The following is a 6,473-nucleotide window of genomic DNA, read 5'->3' as shown; positions in this document are numbered from 1 at the left end:
TGACGATAAAACACATTGACTATATGATTACTGAAATTTAAGCACATTTGAGTTTCTTGTGTGCCAGAAAAAACAAACAGGAAATCATTCACGTTTATATTAACTAAGATTTAACTCATTAAAAATCCATTTGATTCAATTTTATTTTAATTAGCCTTGTGGTATTATTTATCTTTAGTAGAGATTAAATACAGCTGTTTATTTTTCCGTGGGAAAGAAAATTTACATCAACTTTGTGGTGCTTAAACATAAAAATAACAAAACATTAACTGTAATAAAAAAGATTTAAATGTCTATCTTTTTATATAGCTCAGTAAATCAAATGAGATGGACTATGTTGCCAGCAATTGATAGAAATTCACTCTCTATTCATAAACAACAATATTTATGGAGTGCCCAGAATTTTGCGTTTCCCAGAAGTGTATAGGACAATAGCAATGTTTATGTTTATTTTCCTGTAATTCTTTCACATCTTCTTTCTTTAAGGCATATAATCATTCTAGGAAGGATATGAGACTCTTCACAGCTGTTCAGTTCAGCACATACACACACACACACGATACCTAGGAGCAAAATTCAATTTAAAAAAAAAAATTCAGTTCTGTAACACGGACATGAAAGTATGTCTTACATATTTTAGATAATGAAGAATTTTGCACTGATATTCTCAATCAGTGGGTGCTTCTTACCTCAGCAGCCTGTTAGCTTTTTTCATCACTGCCTTGAAACTGAAGGAAAATCAAAAGAAAAAATGGCACTCTGCTCCTCTGATAATATTTAGAATTGCCATTAATGGGGAAAGATATTTGAGAAAGTTGTCTTCTACTATTCTTCTTTTCTCCAATATGTAAGATTAAGTGAGTCTGAGTGTGTGTGTGTGCGCACGCATGTGTGTATCACCATCAGGGAAAGAAGTCAGGAGGCATCATACCTACAACACAAGAATCAGAATCAATCTTCTTTGTGAAGGACTTGAACTTTGGACTAAAGTGTAAATCAACATTGAACAAAAATAATAGAAATCCAAGAAGTGAAGTAATTTTGCAAGACCACTTCCCTGCTCTAAATAAATTTAAGTTCCACTGCCCAAGAAATTTACTCCAGAGCATTTGTAGTACTATACAGACAAAGAGATGTCAGTTACTCTTAAGAAACCACAAACTTTCAGAAGAATGGAGCCACAGAAAAATTTTAATTTATAGGAAGAATAAAAAGAGGGGTTCTGAAAAGAAACAAGCCAATGAGATTTGCTGCTAATTTTAGATAAGATTTTATTTGTTTTTTCACTGTGGTGAGAACACTTAATATGAAATTTACCATCTTAACAAATTTTTAAGTGCACAATACAGTACTGTTAAATATACACATAGGGTTGCACTGCCAGTCTTTAGAATGTATTCATCTTGTATAACTGAAACTAAGATTTGATTTGATTTGATTTAGATTTATTTATTTATTTATTTTAGAGAGAGAGAGTGGCGGGGGGGAGGCACAGAGGGAGAAGGGAGAGAGAATCTCAAGCAGATTCCCCACTGAGTGCAGAACCCAATCCCAGGATCCTGAGATCATGACCTGACCTGAAATCAACTGTTAGACGCTTAACCGACTGAGCCACCCAGATGCCCCTGAAACTAAGATTTTAAAATGAATTTCAAAGTGAGCACTTTGAAAGCAGTAAAATTCATGAGGACCAAAGAGCATATTCACTAGGAGTAAGTAACTTCAAAGAGGCTTGTTACCTCTTTTTGCCAAGGTTTCTAGATTAATACATCAAAGAACTATGGTAAAAACAGCTTATTTGAATTTCAGAAAAAGATTTCATATGATTTTTTATGTAAGGGAGAAGATTTGGTGAATTAGCTTTTTCAGAGAGGTAGATTAGCAGACTGATTTACTTAGAAAAGAGGCATCTTTGGGCATTATATAAGGGCTCAGTCTCAGCTCTTTCTTGATTCATTATCAGGCAGACGTTTGTCACATGACTGCTATATACTAATCCATATGCTAAACACCTAGAAAAGGGGCCTTTAGCATCAAGTGGGAGACTTGGCCATAATCAGGACATTACAGTGTTGGGGTGTCTACAGATGAAAGTGGCGAGGATTCAAAGAAAGGTCTACAGATAATCAGCTCCTGAACTGAATTGTTGACTAAAAGCAAAGTTAAGATTACTTGGAAACTAAGAAGAGGGCAATTAGCAAGTGCAAAGGAAATAGACAAGAGGATTTATGGTTCACTCAGAAAATTATAAGCAAGGCATAAAGCAAGGGGGAATGTGCTAAAGATATGAGCCTGGTATTATAATAAGGATTCAGAAGAAAAAGTGAAATGTAAGCCATGCTGAGAAGTTTACACTTCATCTTAAGAGCTATAAGAAAATATTTAAAAGATGATAAAGATGGTATTTATCAACTTGAAAGATTAATTGGATGGAAGGGACGTGAAGATGGTAAGTAGGAAAATGTAAAGAATGTATTGCAGTCAGGCATTCAGGTAGGAATTAAAGTCATGGCATTGAGGATTAAGAGATGGAGACATCTTTTAAAAAGAGTAGTTGATGATTCATCCAGTAACCATTGAGCATTTACCGTATTTACTGGGTTAGGCACTAGGGCTTCAGTGTATCAGTGAGTGTCACTGAGTGTCACTGATTCAGCTTTTGCCAGGTGATGAGTGCTTGTCAGGTGCCAGGCAGTGTGCTGAGGGCACATTCTCATGTTATCTAATTCTGTTTTCGTTCTCATGCCAACCTGTGAGGCCCATACTATAATCCTCAGACATGGAGATGCTAGAAAAGAAGCTCAGAGTCGTAAGCGATTTGTCCAAGATCACCAATGATGTAGAGATGAGGCAAATCTGGCCCCAAAGACTCCATCTATTTTTTTTTTTAATCCCTGAGGAAAGTTTCAGAGATGCTAACACAAAGATTTTATCAATCAGGTTTTCAGTCAGTAAAAGGGAATCCGGATATTCCATTATGGACAGATAACAAATTTGTTTGAAAGATGACTGAGGAGCATAGAGGACAGAAAATGAATGGGAGGCAGTACAGAGATTAGCCAGAATTGCAAGAAACTATCAGCACTCTTAGAACTATAAAGAGAAGAGGGACCCTTAGCCACAGCTGAGGAGTCAGGACTATCCCACCTGAAGCTGGAACCGCAAAGTAGTGGTAGTCATTTTGAAAGACAAAGGAAGAAGGTGTTTCTCCTGGTGTCTCCCAGTCTTCTAACTGTCCTCCAGTCCTTGTCCCACCAATGTCTTCCAATGGCTAAAGCAGACCAGAGCAGAAGCAAGCTGGTAAGAGAAACACAGAAAAGGAGGATATAGCATTGCCCCTCCACCCACCCAAGGCAGACACTTGTGTGCTTCTTCATGGAGTTTGGCCTTTATCCATAGGTGTTTGAGAATGTATTAATTTTCTTAAAATAGTGAAAAGTAGGTTAAGATTTTTGGTTTAGATAGATCACGTCCCAGTTGCAGCATGGATAAAGGAATTGGAGAAAGCAAGACTGAAACCAGAGAAGCCAGCTAGAAGACTTTTGCATTAGTTCAGAAAAGACAGAGAACTCGCATGCTATGGGACATCATTAATCCAGAAAGGGTATAGGGGAGCAGGAGCAGATTAGGCTTAGGAGAGAAGGTCATTGATTTGGAAAATACTAAATTTAAAGCGTTCTAAAGGAGGACTGCAGAGTAGGGAGTCTGTGACTTGACTTGTCAGAGGGAACATTTGTCTTTGAAAGACTTTGGTTAATATAGCTAGTAGTTAAAGCCATGGTTGTGGTTGAAACAATTTAGAGGGAAAAGAGAAATATATAATGCCATGATGTCCCCAGAATTATATCATCAATTCTAACTAGTGTGAGGAAAATCAAGTAATAAACCTCTCTGTAAAATTTTGTAAAAATACAACTTATATGGATCAGTGGGCATAGAGCAATGGAGGTGAGCTAAGTGGTCCGTGAAGGGTTCTCTTTTGTCCATTTAGTGCCACTAATAGGCAGTGAGCCAAGTAAAAGCAGGAAGCCCAAAGAAACTGGATAAATCTCAACCTTTTAAAACAGATAACAGAGTAGCTATCAAATGGGAAGAGTGCGTGAAATATCTATTCCAAAAAATAAAGTCCCCTTTGAAATTTCAGATTTTACTATTATTCAACAGATTTGTATTTCTTTATATAAACTAAATAATACCTGTACTTTGTCCTTTAGATAATGAGCACGTTCTATAGAGATGCTTTAATTCGTATCTTGATAGAATCAGTTAATGCAAATCAAGAATTTATCTATCCAAGAGATTATATATATGTATATAAACATGTGTTAATATATGTGCATTTGAGTATACACCATTAAAGAAGTTTGCCTAGAGCAATAATAGGTACTGATTTGAAATACCTCACAGTAATCCGAAGCAGATACGTGATATATGCAAGAAGTTATAAAGGAAACATTTCTCAGTTCAAAACACTTTAAATATCTCATACAAGTAACACCTGAAAATTACTGAAAAAAATGTAGAAAGCTATATAATTGTAATCACAATAGTAAAAACCAGAAATTTATCTGATTACTTGATGAATCACAGAAGACTTTAAAAATAACCGGGAAGGGGCGCCTGGGTGGCTCAGTCGTTAAGTGTCTGCCTTCAGCTCAGGTCATGATCCCGGAGTCCTGGGATCGAGCCCCACATCGGGCTCCCTGCTCGGCGGGAAGCCTGCTTCTCCCTCTCTCACTCCCCCTGCTTGTGTTCCTTCTCTCACTGTGTCTCTCTCTATCAAATAAATAAAATCTTTAAAAAAATAAAAAATATAAATAAATAAATAAATAAATAAATAAATAAATAAATAAATAAATAAAAATAACCGGGAAATCATCGACCGAAGAAAACACCCTTTTCCATCAGAACAATTTTAAAATACGCTAATATGCAAGTTATTTATACACACTCACCCATACATATATTTTAAGAACTATTCAATATCTCAAAACCAATCACAAAATCAGTCTTTAGCTTAATCCTCATCTGCATTTTAATGATTTCAAAATATAGCCACATTATAGGGCTTGAGGTTGCATATTGCTACATTACTACTTTCGTAGCATCGTGGCTTTCCTTCTTGGTAGCAATAAATTCTAGTAAACAGAGCCATTAACAGCATTTTTATAGGGTCAGATGGAGCTATGGCACTAGAAGTGTGGTGCTAAGTAAAATTTGAAAGCTACTATGTTATACTCAACTATTTACTAAGACATTAAAATCAGGTCTTCTCAGGGATATTTGAATGTTTTTCATGATCTTTTCTCACCTTGACAGTTCTCTGGCTTTTATGTGACAATTTGGGGAAGAAAAAAAAAAAAAAGATTACCTAAGGTTTCACTAAGTTTGAAGTTCTCATTAAAATACGAGCTTTATAAAAGAATATGGCACTCTAAATAAAAATAATTAAACTAGGTGATGAGTAAAATTGCTCATGATCATATTTAGAAATATCTGTGTTATGTTAATAATTTGAATAAAGGTAATAATGATTTTGAATTCTGTCAACATATGGAGCATCTTTGATCAGTACAATTCAACAAAACTGGGACTCCCTAGTTCTCCAAGAATGTGTTAAAGATTAGTTTTGTCTTAATAAAGTAAAATACCAATATAATATTACACTATAAAACCATCCTTTAGTTCAGAAAATTGTTCTTTACTCACCTATGCATCTTTTTAGGTTGCAAAAACATAGTAAGTTTTATTACGCACGTATCATTTTATATGAGCATAAAAAATGAAAAAAGTTATATAAATTTAAATTTTCTTTTTTGACTTTTACTTTGAGTGCATAAAAATAAAATTCCTTGAAATAATAGATTATGTAATTATATCCTGAATATCTAACAATATCAATTAAGTTTTAACATAATTTAGAAAGAGACTAGTGTTGAAAACAAATCTGATTCTTTATCACTAGTGATATGGAAGATTATTTTACTTGTTTGTAGGCAAACATGTTTTATGTAAGCAAAATGTGTTTATTTTAATAAAAATTAGAAAAAAAGAGTCAAGTGCTTGCTTTAGCAGCACATATACTAAAAAATTGGAACAATACAGAGAAGATCCTGCACAAGGATGACACGCAAATTCATGAAGCATTCCATGTTTTAAAAAAAGAAAAAAGTCAAATTTTATATACATGATGTCATAGCTACTATTATTTGGGTTCAAATATAAGTTTTGGAAAAGGAGTTGACTTAAAATAATACTAAATAGTAGCAAAAATGGCACACAGATAGGATTAAAATCTTGCAAGTGATATGTGAATAACTGATACTGGAGAAACATGGATGTAGTCCATTCCCTCTGCAATATTATAAAAGAAACTGAGGTCCAGAGAGATTAGATGATTCACACAATTTGACAAAACTCTTAAGTACAAGAGCAAGTCAGAACACCTGAGTACCAGTACCTTCTGCTATGCT

The 6,473-nt window shown here is 34.6% G+C and overlaps 1 pseudogene; it reads left to right on the top strand.

The window, feature by feature from the left end:
- The first annotated feature begins 6,059 nt into the window (after positions 1-6,059).
- LOC115939183 (U6 spliceosomal RNA) lies at positions 6,060-6,158 on the top strand (annotated as a pseudogene).
- Positions 6,159-6,473: the final 315 nt, after the last annotated feature.

This window comes from Leptonychotes weddellii, chromosome 12 (genome assembly GCF_054177405.1).
Source record: "Leptonychotes weddellii isolate Sample4059 chromosome 12, ASM5417740v2, whole genome shotgun sequence".
Lineage (NCBI taxonomy): Eukaryota > Metazoa > Chordata > Mammalia > Carnivora > Phocidae > Leptonychotes > Leptonychotes weddellii.
This window is presented reverse-complemented; position numbering and strand designations above follow the sequence as displayed.